This window comes from Oryctolagus cuniculus, chromosome 9 (genome assembly GCF_964237555.1).
Source record: "Oryctolagus cuniculus chromosome 9, mOryCun1.1, whole genome shotgun sequence".
In the NCBI taxonomy this organism is placed as follows: domain Eukaryota; kingdom Metazoa; phylum Chordata; class Mammalia; order Lagomorpha; family Leporidae; genus Oryctolagus; species Oryctolagus cuniculus.
The window spans coordinates 72664373-72683042 of record NC_091440.1 but is presented as its reverse complement, the minus strand read 5'-3'; positions in this window follow the sequence as shown (position 1 = coordinate 72683042).

Sequence of the window (18670 nt, the reverse complement as noted above, 5' to 3'; positions counted from 1 at the left end):
ATTATTAGGAGATACAGAGACTCTTCCAGGAGATAGCTACTGAGTTGAGCATGGAAGGGTATGGATAAATAAGAGAGCACTGAAAATATAATTTAGTGCAAAAATGGGGACCAGTGGCTGGTAAAGGAGAGGGAGAAGACAAGCAAAAACATGAAGTAGACATTAGAATTCTATTCCAAGAGCCAGGAGGGATGACCCGGTGTACAGGTAATGGTGTCTGCAGCTTAAGTTCCTGAGCTCAGGTTGGATACGGTTATTGTATCTTGACAGTTCAAGATCTATGGAAATAAGAGTGAAGTTGCTGAAGGACATGGGGTAGAGGGGTATTTTATGTGTCAAAGTGTCCTAACTGCTGTCATGAATTAATATCTACTTAGTAATTCACTGTTGACAAAGTAATTTCATATTTATTACTGAACTTAATGCTCGACAACACTGGGGATGTTACAGAGAAGAATGCTGAAGCAAAGATGTTAACTGGTTTTGACTATGGACACAGCATGTGTCTTCTGCCCTATGTACAGTTCTTCACATTGAGAGCAGTAATTCAGGATGCATATTGTAGGACTCTACACGCTGCAATGTATAAGAAGAAAGACAAGGTAAGGAGACTACTGTGCAGCAACCTAGGCATGAGCAAATGAGCAAATGGACTAAATAGTGGCAGAGGAAACATAAAGGAAAGGATAGTAAAGAACAATTTCAAAGGGATAATCAGCAGGAATGGGTGACTCACTGGATTTATGGGGACAAGGCAAAGGGAGGATTAAAGATAATACCATATTTGAGTATTGAATGGAAGAATGATGGTGCCATCTGTAGAAGCAGAGGAAAAGAGGAAAAGCTCCATTTGACAAACTTGGATTTGACTAATGTGTTTTGATTGTTGGGGAAAATACCGTCCATACTGCAGCTTTTTTTTTTTTTTGACAGGCAGAGTGGACAGTGAGAGAGAGAGACAGAGAGAAAGGTCTTCCTTTGCCGTTGGTTCACCCTCCAATGGCCGCCGCGGCCAGCGCACTGCAGACGGCGCACCGCGCCTATCCGACAGCAGGAGCCAGGTGCTTTTCCTGGTCTCTCATGGGGTGCAGGGCCCAAGTACTTGGGCCATCCTCCACTGCACTCCCGGGCCACAGCAGAGAGCTGGCCTGGAAGAGGGGCAACCGGGACAGAATCCGGCACCCCAACTGGGACTAGAACCCGCTGTGCCGGCGCCACAAGGCGGAAGATTAGCCTACTGAGCCATGGCGCCGGCCAATATACTCTAGCTCTTGAATGCAGCAACTGTAAGTACTCATAAATATCTGTTTCAAGACACAAGACAAATGATAGTGTAAAGAAGGGGAATGGCTGAGGGTAACCAAGAATGGAATTTTTGCAAATTGTCCATTCTAGGCTTACCTAAATATCCTCAACAGAAACAGTCTGAGGCAGTGGGAGGAAGGCCTGGAGATCTCAGTCAGGAAAATTTTTCTCATTCTATTTTTGAATTCATGTTTCAATTTATACCATTTTAGATCTGTAGTCCAAAGAAAAATATTGTTTAAAGAAATGTGTTTTTAAAAATTTGAGTGTTCTATCCTTAAATTATTTACCTACTACTTGAGTCAAAGATTATGTTTGTTTATGTGCTTTGTATCCATACTGAGAACCAACAGTCAGGAATAGTCAAGAGTGATATACAGTAATGTTTCCAGGTGGTAGTTTTATTGCAAGAAGCATTTCACTTACTGCAAGAATTCCTCATGTAAATAATCTCACCATAGGTGACAAAAGTGTGTGTGTGTGTACACTGCAGTTAAGAATCTTGCCCCAGTAGAATTACTCTCCACATCTCTCTCCATGTTTCTGAAATGGTCAACATGCTTGCTATTAACATTTGGATAATCCTATTCCAAGTTAGTAGATTCTGTTTAAGAAAACTAGTATCACCGAAGTTTCTCATGTTGCTCAAAGAATTGTTCACTTTGGACCATGTGAACACAGTATCCCGAGAGATCTAAACAAGTGTGCTCTACACAAGCAAACCCAGACTAGTGTGGTGACTCACAACTGCCAGACACTTTGATGAATCTCAGAGGGTTGGGGAAGAGAAACCTCTGCTGTAATCTATTTTAAAATCATAATTCTTGGGGCTGGCATTGTGGCATAAAAGGTTCATCCTCAGCCTGCAGTGCTGGTATCCCATATGGGTGCCAGTTTGATTCCTGGCTGCCTCGGTTTCAATCCAGCTCCCTTTTAAGGCCTTGGAAATCAGTGGAAGATTGCCCAAGTGCTTGGACCCCTGCACCCACATGGGAGACCCAGAAGAAGCTCGTGGCTCCTGGCTCCAATTGAAACAGCTCTAGCCATTGCAGACTTTTGGGGAGTGAACCAGAGGTTTGGAGCTCTCTGTCTCTCCCTCTGTCTGTAACTGCATTTCAAATAAATAAGTGCTTAAAAAAATCCCTAAAAGTTGGAGTTTCCTTCCCTCTTTTTTTCTTTTTAAGTATTTGCATTGGTGCAATTTCAGCACCCATGGCCCTTCCTGAAAGTAGTAGTGTATTTCCACCAAGAAAGCTAGTGTGGCATTCTCCACTTGTTCTGATGTCCACTTTCATCACTCTCATTTAATATACTATTGGAAGTTTGAGGCAAAATTCGGGAAGAGAAATTGAAATTTGAAATTGCTATGGAAGAAGTTAAAATATCTATGTTGATATGCATGACAGGATGTACATGGAAAAGACTAAACATGCTAGCAAAAAGCATTTGAACTGATATATTAGAAGGCCAACATACAAAAAGAGTAATTTTTTTGTATATCAATAATGAACTGCCATTTTTTGTTGTTAATTTAAGGAATACAAATTTCATAAGGACAATGTTAGAAATATATTCTTTCCACCATACCCACCCTCCCACCCCTACCTCCTTCTCTCTCTCCCCTTGCCAGTCTCCATTAAGATTCATTTTCAATTAACTTTGTACACCTAAGAGCAACTCTATACTAAGTAAAGATTTCACAGCTTGCACACACACACACACACACACACACACAGAAACTTTTTGAGAACTAGTTTTACAGTTAATTCTCCTAATAAAACTCATTGAAGGGAGAGGTCCTACATGTGGTGTTAGTGTACAGTTACTCCTGTTGTTAATTTAACAATTAATAGTCTTATGTGTGACATCAGTGACCACCTAAATCTCTTGACATGAGCTACCTAGGCTATGGAAGAATTTTAAGTCCACTAACTCTGTTAGTATTTGAACAAGGTCATAAGCACAGTGAAAGCTCTTTCCTCCCTTTAGAGAAAAGTATATCCTTCTTTGATATCCACTTCATTCTGCTGGAGTCTCACTTACAGAGATCCTTCATGTAGAACATTTTTTGCTGCAGTGTCTTGGCTTTCCACGCCTGAAATGCTCTCATGTGCTTTTCAGCCAGACCAGGAAGCCTTAAGGGATGAATCTGAGGTCAGAGTGTTATTAAAGTGATTGTCATTCTGTTAGTCAGCTGTCTGGACTGCTTCCCATGTTGGAACATTCTCTATTTTAAATTCTATTATTATTACCAGCCACTAGATCCTATATATTTGATCACTTTAACACTTAACATGATGACATTAACAACTAAGATGGCATTTTCACCATCAAGCTTAATGGGATTTGGAGTCCCATGACAAGTTTTTAAACTGTACCCTTAGAATTAAGTCCACAGGAATGTATGAAGAATTATAGATCTTTACAGTTGTAAACTTCCTCCTCCCTCTTTTATTCCCATTCTTATTTCTACCGAGATATATTTTTAATTGACTATATATATATATATATATACATATATAGTTAACTGTAAGTAAAGAGGTAAAAAAAGTGTATGACAATAAAATATAACAAAAAAAACTGTTCCTCAACAGTCAAAATAAGGGCAGCTCAAGTCATCCCTTGTAGAAGTGTCAATTTCACTTAAACAAATTTTGTTTTAGGTGCTCTATTTGCACAGATCAGAGAGAACATATGGTATTTGTCCCTTTGAGATTGGCTTTTTCACTAAGTATGATGTTTTCCAGATTCATCCATATTGTTTCAAATGACTTGATTTCATTTTTTCTTTACTGCTGTGTAGTATTCCATAATGTGTGAATCCCATTATTTCTTTATCCAGTTTTTGGTTGATGAGCATTTATGTTGATTCCATGCCTTAGCTATTGTGAATTGAGCTGCAATAAAAATAGAGGTGCAGATAACTCTTTTGTTTACTGATTTCATTTCCCTTGGGTAAATTCCCAGGAGTGGGATGGCTGGGTCAAATGGCAGGTCTATATTCAGATTTTTGAGGTATCTCCAAACTGTCTTCCAGAGAAGCTTTACCAGTTTACATTCCCACCAAGAGGGGATTAGGGTACCATTCCCCAAACATCCTTGACATCATTTGTAGCTTGTTGATTTCTGTATGAAAGCCATTCTAATGGGGCTGAGGTGAAACCTCATTGTGGATTTGATTTGTATTTCCCTGACAGCCTGATCCTTAACAATTTTCATGTGTCTGTTGGCCCTTTGGATTTCCTGTTTTGCAAAGTGACTGTTTAAGTCCTTTTCCTGTCTCTTAAGTGGGTTGTCTGTTTTGTTGTTGTGGAGTTTCTTGATCACTTTGTAGATTCTGGTTATTACTCCTCTATCAGTTGCATAGTCTGCAAATTATTTCTCCCATTCTGTCAGTTGCCTCTTCACTTTGCTGAGTGATTCTTTTGCCTTACAGAAACTTCAATTTGGTGTAATCCATTTGTAAATTTTGACTTTGACTGCCTGTGCCTCTGAGGTCTTTTCCAAGAAGTCTTTTCCTATGCTATTGTGAATGGGTTTGATCTTAGAAGTTGAATATCAGCTGTGGCACTTTCTGTGTCTACAAAATCTGTTGATTTTTTTGCATTGACTTTATATCCTGCTACTTTATATAAGTTTTAATAGTCTCTAAGTGTAGTCTTTTGGATCCCCTAGATGTAGAATCATGTCACCTGAAAATAGGGATTTTTTAACTTCCTCCTTCCCAATTTGTATCCCTTTGATTTCTTTTTCTTGCCTAAATGTTCTGGCTTAACCTTCTAGGACTGTATTGAATAGCAATGGTGACAGTGGGCATCCTTGTCGGGTACCTGATCTCAGTAGGAATGCTTCCAACTTTTCCCCATTCAGTAGGACACTGGTCGTGGTTTATTAATAAATTAACTCATTTGTGTTGAGAAATGTTTCTTCTGCTCCTAGTTTCTTAAGTGTTGTTGTCATAAATTGCCTTGATTGTGTTGAGGAATGTTACCTCTAAACCAATTTACTTAGAGTTTTCACCATGAAAGGATATTATGCTTTCTCTGCATCTATTGAGATAATATATGGTTTCTGTTCATCCTTTTGTTGATGTTATGTGTCAAATTAATTGATTTGTGAAAGTTGAACCATCCATCTCACCTGGTCTGGGTGGATGATCTTTCTAATATGCTGTTAGATTCTATTGGCTAGAATTTTGTTGAGGATTTTTGCATCTATGTTCATTAGTGAAATTGATCTGTAATTTTCTGTTGCATCTTTTTCAGGTTTAGAAATTAAGGTGGTGCTGGCTTCATAGAAAGAATTTGGAAGGATTCCCAACCTTTCAATTGTTTCGAATAACTTGAGAAGAATTGGAGTTAGTTCTTCTTTAAATGTCTGGTAGAATTTGGTAGTGAAGCCATGAGGTTCTGGGCTTTTCTCTATTGAGAGGGCCTTTATTACTGATTCAATTTCCATCTTGGTTATGGGTCTGTTGGTTTTCTATATTTTTATGGCTTCATTTAGCTTGTATGTGTCCAGGAATCTATCCATTTCTTCTAGGTTTCCCAGTTGTTGGCATATAGCTCTTTGTAGTAATTTCTGATGATTTTTTATTTCTGTGCTGTCTTTTGTTACATTTTCTTTTTCATATCTAGTTTAGTTGATTTGGGTCTTTTTTTTTTTTTTTTTTTGGTTAGCTGGGCCAATAGTAGGTCAATTTTGTTTATTTTTTCAAAAATAGCTCTTTAGTTTGCTGATGCTTTGTATTGTTTCTTGAATTCAATTTTGTTGATTTCTTCTCTAATTTTAATTATTTTTTCCTACTAGTTTTGGCTTTGGTTTGCTGTAGTTTTTCTAGATCCCTGAGATGCGTTAATAGCTCATTTATTTGGTGCCTTTCCAATTTTTGATGTAGGCACCTATTGTTATGAACTTTCCTCTCAACACTGCTTTTGCTGCATCCCATAGGTTTTGATATGTTGTCATCTTCATTTGTTTCCAGAAATTTTTTTATATCTCTGTTGATTATTCTATGACCCATTATTCATTCAGGAGCATGTTCAGTCTCTAAGAGTTTGCATATGTTCTAGAGGTTCCTGGGTTGCTGACTTCCAGTTTCATTGCATTGTTTTCTGAGAAGATGCATGCTATGATTTATATTTTTTGAATTTACTGAGACTTGATTTATAGTTGTATATGGTGAATCCTAGAGAAAGTTCCATGCATTGCTGAGAAGAATGCATATTATTCCGCAAGTATAGGATGAAAAAGTCTGTTGATATCTGTTAGGTCCAGTTGGTCTACAGTGTCCAATAAATCTGCTGTTTCCTTGCTGAGTTTGTGTCTGGTTGATCTGCCCAATGCTGAAAGTAAAGTATTGAAGTCCCCAAATACTACTGTATTGGAATCTAAGTCTCTCTTTAAATCTCATAACATTTCTTTTCCATAGCCAGGTGCCCTGTAATTAGGTGCATATACATTTATAATAATCACAGCTTCCTGTTAAATTGATCCCTTAATCATTACATAGTGACCTTCTTTGTCTCTTTTAAAAGTTTTTGTGTTAAAGTCTATTTGGCTGATATTAGGATGGCTTACACCATCTGTTTTTTGGTTTCTTTTGGCATGGAATATCTTTTTCCATCCTTTCAATTTCAGTCTGTGTGCATCTTGTTTGGTGAGATGTGTTTCTTATATGCAGTAAATAGATAGGTTTTGTTTTTCAATGGTTCAGCCAGTCTGTGTTTCCCATCTGGATAGTTGAGGCCATTTACATTCAAGGTGTCTATTGATAAGTAACAACTTTGTCCTGCCATTTTCCCAAAAATATTCCTATTTTTTCCTTTTAATTTCCCATGAACTTTTACTGATTTTCTTTCTTCACCTTCTTTCATAGTGATGAGAGTGTTTCTGTGTTTCTGTGTGCAACACATCCTTAAGCATCTTTTGTAGGGCTGGACGGGTGGTGTCAAATTCTTTCAATTTCTGATTGTTATGAAAAGTCTTTATTTCACCTTCATTCAAAAATGAGAGCTTTGGAGGGTATAGTCTTCTGGGTTGTCAGTAGTTTTCTGCTAAGACTTGGAATATATCTCGCCAATCTTTCCCAGCCTGTAGAGTTTCTGATGAGAAGTCTGCTGTGAGTCTAATTGGAGATACTCTGAAAGTAATCTGGTTTTCTCTGTGCACATTTTAGAATCTTTTCTTTATGTTTTACTGTGGTGAGTTTGATTTACAATATGTTGTGGTGAAGATCTTTTCTGATCATTCTATTAGGTGTTCCATGTACTTGCTGTACTTGGATGTCCTTTTTTTTTCCTCTAAATTAGGGAAGTCTTCCGTTATTATTTTACTAATCCTTTCTCTATTTCCACACCTTCATGAACTCTTAGAATCCATATGTTCAGTCATTTGAATGTATCTTATAGATTCTCAACAATGTTTTTTTTTTTTAGTTTATTTCCTCCTCTTGTTTTTGGTTTGACTGTATAATATCTTGTTATTTGTCTTCTACATCGATATTCTTTCTTCTGCTTGACCAATTCTGTTAAGGCTTTCCACTGCATTTTTATCTGTTGTATTGAATTCTTCATTTCATTTGACTTTTCTTTAAGATCTCAATTTCATGGAATAAATTTTCTTTTTATGTCCTGTATGGATTTCAGTAGTTCATGCATTTGCTTCTTATTACTTCTATGTAATTTTATCATCATTTTAAAAATTTCATTTCTTGCATTTCTTCCATCTAATTAGTTTCTTGTTTTTTAAATTTATTTATTTATTTGAAAGTCAGAGTTACACAGAGACAGGGTAGGCAGATAGAGGGAGAGAGAAGTCTTCCTTCCGATGGTTCACTCCCCAGTTGGATGCAATGGCCAGAGCTATACCAATCTGAAGCCAGGAGCCAAGATCAGGAGCCAGGAGCTTTTTCTAGGACTCCCACATGGGTGCAGGGGCCCAAGGACTTGGGCCATCTTCTACTGCTTTCTCAGGCCATAGCAGAGAGCTGGATCAGAAGTGGAGCAGCTGGGACTCAAACTGCTGCCCATATGGGATGCTGGTGCTTCGGGCCACGATGTAAACCTGCTGCACCACAGCACTGTTCCCCCATCTCATTATTTTCACAATATAGTATTGTATAGATTTATTTATTGTACAGATTTATTCATTTATTGTACAAATTTATTTATTGTACACAATATAGTATAGTACAGATCTCAATAGTTCATGCATTTACTTCTGATTACTTCTATCTAATCTTATGATAATTTTTTGAATTCCATTTTTTGCATTTTTTCATCTCATTATCTTCACAATATAGTACTGAAGTGTTTTGTTCTTTTAGGGGTATTGTGTTGTCTTCCTTATTCTTGTTTCTATTTTATTTTTTGACAGGCAGAGTTAGACAGTGAGAGAGAGAGAGAGAGAGAGAGAGTTATAGACAGTGAGAGAGAGACAGAGAGAAAGGTCTTCCTTCCATTGGTTCACTTCCCTAATGGCCGCTATGGCTGGTGCTGTGCCAATCTGAAGCCAGGAGAAAGGGCAGCCGTGACACAGTCTCATGCAAGTTCTTAACTCAGGGATAGATGTAATGTGATCAGGAGACTGGCCCACTGGGAGGGTCAGAATGTGATGGTGTCTGGAGAATTATCATTTGACATAAAGGAACCTCTTCCCTGAGGCCTTGCCAAGAGAGCTCTCAAATCTGAAATCTGTAGCTCAGTTCTATTGCTATCCCAGTGCAGCATATGGTGAGCTAGTTTTGAACTAAAGTCAGGATAACTGTGCAAGACTACAGGAGAAATGGAAAAAGGGAGATGTAGGGGAGAGTCATTGAAGGAGCTACATTTCACATACCCGTGGCTCCTGACACCAGATTCATGGCATGAGGATATACAGTGCTGACAACCTGGGAAATATCAAAGAGTCTAACTGTGTTAGAGTACAGGATATGTGACAGCACTTAATGAAATAAAAATTTGAAAAGTTTGATAAAATTGAAAAATCTCTGGTGAAACTAATCAAAGAAAATAGAGACAAGGCATCAAGAAAGCTACATAGGGAATAAAAAGGGGAGCACACTGTAGATATTAGAATAGTAAGATTATACTTGGAGCAGTTTGATGCCAAGACATTTGAAATTGTAGATAAAATGGACAAATACTTGGGAAAATACAACTCACTAAAATAGATACAAGAAATAGTTTTAAACAATCCTATATCTAACAATCTGATTTACAACTTGAAAACATCCACAGAGAAAACTGTCAGTCAATGTGGCTTCACTAGGGAGTTCTAGCTTACATTTAAGGGGAAAAAATAATAACCAAATTAAACAGACTCAGAGAATACAAAAAGAAAGGTAATACAACCTAGCTCATTTTGTGAAGCCAACAGTTGAAATTAATATTATGAGAAAAAAAAAGCATAGCCAATCACACTCATGGCCTGGATACAAGAACCATAAACCAAACTATCAACAGAATCCAGCAGCTTTCTATTAAGAAGGTAATATAAGTACCATGTGCTAACCGACTGTGTCACTCCCCCCATGATGCCATCTCCCATGCTGTGATGCAACCAAGGAGCTTTACCAGGGCCCAAACACATGGGGTTGCCTGATCCTGGACTTTCAGCCTTCAAATTTGTGATCTAAATAAACCACTTTTATTATACAGTTTCTAGTCTTTGGTATTTTTGCTACCACAACAGAAAATGGACTACAAAACTAATGAGAAGATAAAGTATAAAAGATTATTGAAGGACAGACAAAATGATTCAAATAAATATAACCTAGTTGTCAGTTCTCTCAAATTAATCAATAATTCAGTGCCTTTCCAATGAAAATCCTAAACATATTGTGAAAATTGACAAAATTATTCTAAAATTGAATGTAAGAATCAAGTTGTAAGAAGAACCAAGGGATCAGGGAAAAGATGGCAGCTTAGAAATAGGAAAATCCAAGTCATGTGGGGCAAAATAGGTAGTTAAAAGGGAGAGAGGTTATATAGCCTTGGAAACTCATGACTGGTGCATAGGGAGATTACTGATGCCATAAACAGGAGTGTCAATTTGTAAAGTCAACAACAGGAGTCACTGTGCACTTACTCCTCATGTAGGATCTCTGTCCTTAATGTGCTGTACACTGAGGCTTAATGCTATAACGAGTACTCAAACAGTATATTTCACTTTGTGTTTCTATGGGGGTGCAAACGATTGAAATCTTTACTTAATGTACACTAAACTGATCTTCTGTAAAAAAAAAAAAAAAAGAAATTATCAATTCCCAACTTGACTCTCACTGGGATTAAACATGACAATAGGTCTGATCTGATTTCATCATCATTTAAAAAAAATCATCTATTATTTTTCACTTTATGTTTCTGTGTGGGAACAAACTGTTGAAATCCTTACTTAAGGTATACTAAGCTGATCTTCTGTATATTAAGATAATCGAAAATGAATCTTGATGTGAATGGAAGGGGAGAGGGAGTGGGAAAGGGGAGGGTGGTGGGTGGGAGGGACGGTATGGGGAGGAAAGCCATTGTAACCCATGAGTCGTACTTTGGAAATTTATATTCATTAAATAAAAGATAAAAACAAAAAGGGAGAGAGGTTATATGCAGGAGATAGAACTGCGGGAAATTTACAACAGGAAACCCAGGAGGTCAACACAGACTGGGAAGGTCCACGCTGAAAGGGAAAATAAGGAGGAGGAACAGAGATGTAGCAGGTGCAGGTGTTGGGGCAAAGGGTGACAGCCCCCAGTGGATCAGGTCAGATGGAGAATTGGGTGTCCATGTGTGGGGAGCAACCCAGACTGGACTGAGTTACTGGAATTAAGACTTATTCTATGCATCTGCTCTCCCACAATATGGCTCTGGGAGAGGAGAAAACAGCTTCTACACAGCTGCCTCCAGTTCAACCAATAAACTGTAGGACCTGCTCCTGATTGGAGGAGAGCAGTGTACTCGGCATGTGGGTAGCAGAGTTGGGATTGGTGGAAGAGGACTATAAAGGAGGAGAGAGATAACATGCACCAGGAACATCTAAGGGAACATCTATCTGAAGGAACACCTGAGCAGCCCCCGAGAGAGCCGGCCGGCGGTGTGCCGCTCCCCCACGGAAGTGGGGAATGTGGCAGGGGGAACCGTCCTTCCACGGAGGTGGAAGGGTCAGTAGCCAACCTGGGAAGAACCAGCAGCAAACCCGGGGAGGGCCGAGCAGACGAAAGAACAGCGCAGGGTCCTGTGTCATTCCTCCACGAAGACGGGGAGCAACATAATGGTGCCGTGACTCGGATATGAAGCCTAGGCAGGGTTTGGTGTCATTCCTCCATGAAGAGGGGGAGCGACATCCATGGAGCTGGGAGTAGCAGCAAGAGGAGGAGATAGGTGAACTGCTTTTGAAGTTCCAAGAGGGGGAAAAAAAGAGAAGGTATAAAAAAGCAAACATTAAAATAGGGTACTAAGCTGTCCATCTCCTTCCCCCCCCAGCCCATCCAGACATGCAGCTGGCCCTCAGAAGCCATCTTGAATGTTTACATTCTCAAACATAAACCTTGGCCTACCAAACACATAAGCATCAACTGTAGGAGCCATCCCACCACACCTCCCACCCAGGAGTGATGTCCACACTATCTCAGAGGAGCCTCTTCCCCACCATGCAAGTCAGGCAACAAGGAAACGCAAGCCCATTAAATCTATCATTGAGAAGCTAGCTGGGTCTTGGTAGGTGGGGCTAAGTGCACCAAAGCTCACACCCACCTCCACCACGATTGACAGGTGAACAGGGCTTCAGTAGATACTGCTCTGTGCTTCAACTTGAAATGCACACAGAGCAGCATATAACAGAGAAATCTCACAAGAGAAATTCTCCAAATTTATAAATATTTATGTGTAATATATATTTATACACACATATGCTAGAAACAAAGCAAAAACCTGAAATACAAATAAGGAAGACAATATGAGACCTCCAAAGGAACACTACAACTCTTCAATAATAGAAGCTGCAGATGAAGCAAGTGAGGATATGTCAGAAAGAGAATTCAGAAAATTAATCAGATTACTTTAAAGCAATCAGAAGCAAATTCATGATTTAAATAAAAAGTGCTCCCAAGAAATTGAGATGTTAAAGAGAAGTGAGAATGAAATACTAGAAATGAGGAATTCAATAGATAGAATAAAAAATGAAGTGGAAAGCCTTAACAGAATAAGTAAGACAGAAGAAAGGATATCAGAACTAGAAGACCAATCTCTTGAAATATTACAGTCAGATCATAAAAACAAAGAAGAAATCAGGAAACTTAAAAACAGTTAGAGATTTACAAGATACTACCAAGTGACCCAACATACAGATCCTAGGAGTTCCAGAATGCATGAAATCAAAGAAAGGATTAGAAGGCCTTCCTAATGAAATAATAACAGAAAACTTCCCCAATCTGGAGAAAGAGAGAGACATCCAAGTGCAGGAGATACACAGAACTCTCAATAGACATGACCAGAAAAGTCTTCACCATGACACATTGTGGTAAAACTCTCCACAATAAAACATAAAGAGAAGATCTTAAAATGTGCATGAGAGAAACACCAAACTACATTTAAGGGAAATCCAATTAGACTCACTCCAGACTTCTAATCAGTAACCCTACAGGCAAGCAGAGAATATATTCAAAGTCTTAAGAGAAAAACTGTCAACCCAGAATACAGTAACTTGCAAAGTTATCATTTATGAATGAAGGAGAAATAAAGAAGTTTCACAACAAACTGAACTGAAAGAATTCATAACTACTCGCCCATCCCAACAAAAGATACCTGAGGATGTGCTACACACACACATTAACACAGAGGCAAGAACAACTCTATGAAAGAAGATGAATGCAGAAAATGACCCAGTAAAATCACAAAGTAAGCCAAAAAACTGGAATTATGACTATTGATGAGAACATGGCAGCACTAAGCAGGTACTGAACAACAGTCACCCTGAATGTAAATTGCATCAACTCCCCAGTTAAAAGACACAGACTGGATGAATGGGTTAAAAAAGAAAACCCATCTATCTGCTGCCTTCAAGAAACAAATCTTACCCACAAAGATGCATGCAGACTGAAAGTGAAAGAATGGTAAATGATAATCCATGTCAAAAGAAACCAAAAAAGAGCTAATGTAGCCATGCTAATATAAAAAAATAGACTTTAACACAAAAAACAAAAGAGACAAAGAAGGATGCTAAATAATGATTAAGGGACCAATTCTCAACAGGAAGATGTGACTATTATAAATGCATATGCACCCAATTATAGGACACCTGCCTATCTAAAAGAAATGCTAATGGATTTAAATGCAGAGATAGACTCAAATACAGTAGTAATGGAGGATATCAATATGCCACTGTCAGCCATAGACAGATAAACCAACAGAAAATCAACAAGGCAACCAAAGAGTTAATCAACAATACAGATCAAATAGACATAGCAGAGATCTACACAGCCTTCCACCCAACAAACACAAAATACACATTTTTATCCCCAGTACATGGAATTTTCTTTAGGATAGACCACATGCCTAGATCATAAAGCAAGTCTCAGAAAATCCAAAAAAAAAAAAATTAAAAATGTACCATGCATCTTCATGGACCACAATGCAATGGCACTGGGAATGAGGAACTCAGGAACCTTTAGAACATATGCAAACACATGGAGACTGACAACATGCTCCTGAATGCACGGTGGGTCACAGAAGGAAACAAAAAAGAATTCAAAAAATTTCTGGAAAGAAATGAAACTGACAACATAACACATCAAAACTTATGGGATACAGCCAAAGCAGTGTTAAGAGAAAAGTTGATAGCAGTTGGGGCCTAATCAAGAAATTGGAAAGGCACAAAATAAATGAGCTATCAATGTACCTGAAGGATCTAGACAACAACAAACCAAACTCAAAACTAACAAGAGAAAAAAATAATTAACATTAGAGAGGAGACCAACCAAATAAAACAAAAAATACAAAAGATCAGCAAAATAAAGAGTTGGTTTTTTGAAACAAACAAAATTGACACATCATTGGCCCAACTAAGCAAAAAAAGGAGAGAGAAGGCCAAAACTAATAAAATAAAAGATGAAAAAGGAAATATAACAATACCATAGAAATAAAAAGAATCATCTGAAATTATTACAAAGAGCTGTATGCCAACAAATTGGTATTCCTGGAAGAAATGGATAGATTCCTGGACACATACAGCCTACCTAAACTGAGCCATGTATACATAGCAAACCTAAACAGACTCATTGTCAAGACAGAAATCGAGTCAGTAATAAAGACCCTCCCAACAAAGAAAAGCCCAGGACATATGGCTTCACTGCTGAATTCTACCATACATTTAAAGAAGAACTAACTCCTCTTCTTCTCAATTATAAGATAGGGAATCTCCCAAGTTCTTTCTATGAAGCCATCATCACCTTAATTTTTAAACCAGGAAAAGATACAACAGAGAAGGAGAACTACAGACCAATTTCCCTGATGAACATAGATGCAAAAATCCTCAACAAAATTCTGGCCAAATAGAATCCAACAACAATCCAACAATTCAGAACGAGTATGCACCCAGGCCAAATGGGATTTATCTCTGGTATGCAGGGATGGTTCAACATTTGCAAATAAAAGTGATACATTGTTGCTCCCCTTCTTCATGGAGGAACGACACAGGACCCTGCGCTGTTCTTTTGTCTGCTCGGCCCTCCCCGAGTTTGCTGCTGGTTCTTCCCGGGTTGGCTACTGACCCTTCCACCTCCGTGGAAGGGCGGTTCCCCCTGCCACTTTCCCCACTTCCGCAGGGGAGCAGCACACCGCCGGCTGGCCGGCTCTCTCGGGGGCTGCACAGGTGTTCCTCTTAGATGTTCCTGGTGCATGTTGTCTCTCTCCTCCTTTATAGTCCTCTTCCACCAATCCCAACTCTGCTACCCACACGCCGAGTATGCTGCTCTCCTCCAATCAGGAGCAGGTCCTGCTGTTTATTGGTTGAACTGGAGGCAGCTGTGTAGAAGCAGTTTCCTCCTCTCCCAGAGCCATATTGTGGGAGAGCAGATGCATAGAATAAGTCTTAATTCCAGCAACAGTCTAGTCCAAGTTGCTCCCCACAGATCCCCCTTTCTTTTTATTTTTTGGCGTTGATACGCGCCTGTCTTCGGTGCCCCACGGCACACACTCTGCTCTGCTTGCTAGAGTTGCCCACAGGTGCTTACAAGCCCTACCAATCAGGCAAACCGAGTCCGGGTCCTCTCTTCGCCATGTTGTGAGGAGGTTTTTAGGCGCTGATGCGTGCCTGTGTTCGGTGCCCTGCAGTGCATGCTCTGCTCTGCTAGAACTGCCTGCAGGTGCTTACAAGCCCTACCAATCAGGCAAACCGAATCCAAGCCTTCTCATTGCCGTCTTGTGGGGAGACTTATTGGTGTTGATAACGTGCCTGTCTTTGGTGACCTGCAGCTGCCCACAGGTGTTTATCATCTTACTAATCAGGCAGACCGAATCCAAGCCCTCTCATTGCCATGTTGTGGGAAGGCCTTATTTTTCTCTATTTCTCTCTCTCCTGGCATTCCTATCTCTCCTATTTTGCTTCTATCTGCCATTATTCCTATTTCTCTCATTTTACTTCTAAATTTCTATTTCTCTTATCCCCGCAGCTTCCCGGCGCCTGCCCCGAGGCTGCTTCTCGACGCCTCGCCCCGCGGCGGCTTCCCGGCTCTGTGCGCTCCGTGGTCTCCGCGCCCTTTGCGCCCGCACCACAGCCTTTGTGCTAGCCCCACATTCCCTATCTATTCGCGCCCCATGCGCTCTCCCTGTTTGTGCCCCACGCGCTCTCTCTGTGCGCAGCGGCTTCCGCGAGTCACACAGCCTAGCTCACGTTTCTACCACCGGTATTCAGTCTAAGTTCCCCGGGCTAACCTGGCAAATTCAACCTAGCTTACGTCTGTGCCTTTTGGTTTGGCTTCCCATCTTTTGCTCCCCGGGCTAATCTGACGGATTCCAACCTAGCTTACGCGTCTAGCTTTTTGCCTTTTGCTCCCCAGGCTGACTTGACGAATCCCAACATAGCTTACATCTCTGCCTCAGCCTGCCCTCACAGCCTCATCCTCCTAACATTTTTCTCTACCCGGTATGTTTCCCTAACTTTTCTTCCAACAACATTCCCCTCTCATTTCTCCTGGCTTCTCCCCACAGTCTGTATCCGAGTCTAAGTTTCTTCTAGGTTTCACTTTCGCTTTTAATCTCCTAGCTTCCCTGCCATAGTCCGCATCCGAGTCTATGTTTCCTCCAGCTTTCACTTTAGCTTTCAATCCTAACTTCTTTCCCACAGTCCATATCAGAGTCTATGCCTAGGCTTTTGATAGCTTCTTCTGGCACCTTTTCCATCCGGCTTTTCCCTAGGCTCTTTGCTAGTCTCTCTCTCTCTGGTATTTTCCCACTTCTTCCCTCCTAGGCTTCCTATCGAGTCACGGCACCATTATGTCGCTCCCCCTCTTCGTGGAGGAACGACAATACATCACATCAACAAACTGAAGAGCATATTATTATTTCAATGGATGCAGAGAAATCATTTGATAAAATACAACTTGCTTTCATGATGAAAACTCTAAACAAATTGTGTTTAGAAGGAATATTCCTCAACAGAATCAAGGCAATTAATGAAAAACCTATGGCCACCATCCTATTGAATGGGGAACTTTAGAAGCATTCCCACTGAGATCCAGAAATAGACAAGGATGTCCACTCTCACCACTGCTATTCAATATAGTCCTGGAAGTTTTAGCCAAAGCCATTAAACAAGAAAATGAAATCACAGGGATTCACATTTCTTCCTGAGACCCAGATTACTCCCCACACATATGAGTTAAAGCACAATTTTTTTTTTGTTTAATGCAAAAGTGGGTGTCTAAAGTTCTGTGAATGTAAGCCGGTTTGAGTTGTGTGATGACAAGTTTGAACATTGTTCTCAGAGGAAACACTGGCAAAGCTTCAAGGAAAGAATATGTGATTACTAGGAGATTAGATATTCTTTAATTTTTTTTAATTTTTTAATTTTTTTTGACAGGCAGAGTGGACAGTGAGAGAGAGAGACAGAGAGAAAGGTCTTCCTTTGTCATTGGTTCACCCTCCAATGGCCACCGCGGCCAGCGTGCTGCGGCCAGCGCACCACACTGATCCGAAGCCAGGAGCCAGGTACTTATCCTGGTCTCCCATGGGGTGCAGGGCCCAAGCACTTGGGCCATCCTCCACTGCACTCCCGGGCCACAGCAGAGAGCTGGCCTGAGGAGATTAGATATTCTAATTGCATTAGGCTTTTATCATTCTATGGGATAGGCTTGTTGTCAGTTCTGTGTTGAAAAAACTAGCAGATCTTCAGATCTGGCTGAAGAGCCCATGAGAGTATTTTAGGCATGGAAAGCCAAGACACTCTGGAAAAAAAAACAACCCTATATGAAAGATCTCTGTGAGTGAGATCCCAGTGGAAAGAACGGGCCATCAAAGAAGGAGGTACCTTTCTCTGAAGGGAAGAGAGAACTTCCACTTTGACTATGACCTTGTCTAAATAAGATCAGAGTTGGTGAACTCAAAAGGCCTCCATAGCCTTGGCAACTCATGACAGAGCCTAGGGTGATTACTGACGCCATAAACAAGAGTGTCAATTTGTTAAGTCAATAACAGGAGTCACTGTGCACTTACTCCTCATGTAGGATCTCTGTCCTAAATGTGCTGTACATTGTGATTTAATCCTATAACTAGTACTGAAACAGTATTTTACACTTTGTGTTTCTGTGTGGGTGCAAACTGTTGAAATCTTTACTTAATATATACTAAACTGATCTTCTATATATAAAGATAATTGAAAATGAATCTTGATGTGAATGGAAGGGGAGAGGGGAGGGTCGCGGGTGGGAGGGAAATTATGGGGGGGGAAGCCATTGTAATCCATTAGCTGTACTTCGGAAATTTATATTCATTAAATAAAAGTTAAAAAAAGAAAAAACTAGCAGATCAGTATCCACAGCTTCCATGAAAGTCTAACTTAGCAATATGTTATTTTTGTAGATAGCAGATACAATAGCAATATCGAAACCATTGCTTTATACCTATTTTTGCATTCTAGCATAGTTAAAACACAAGTTTTATTTATTATCACTTAAATTCACATTTACTGGTTTCAAATTTATTAGAGAAATTGGCAATGATAAACACAATACAGGTTTTCTGCATTATCTTGGGAAAAAAAGGCACATGGTTAATTGTGGTTTTTAAAAAGAAAACATTTTCAATTTATTAGAAAATAGGGCAATATAGAAAATGCAATGGTGTTTGTATCTGTCTTTAGCTTTAATGATTCTACA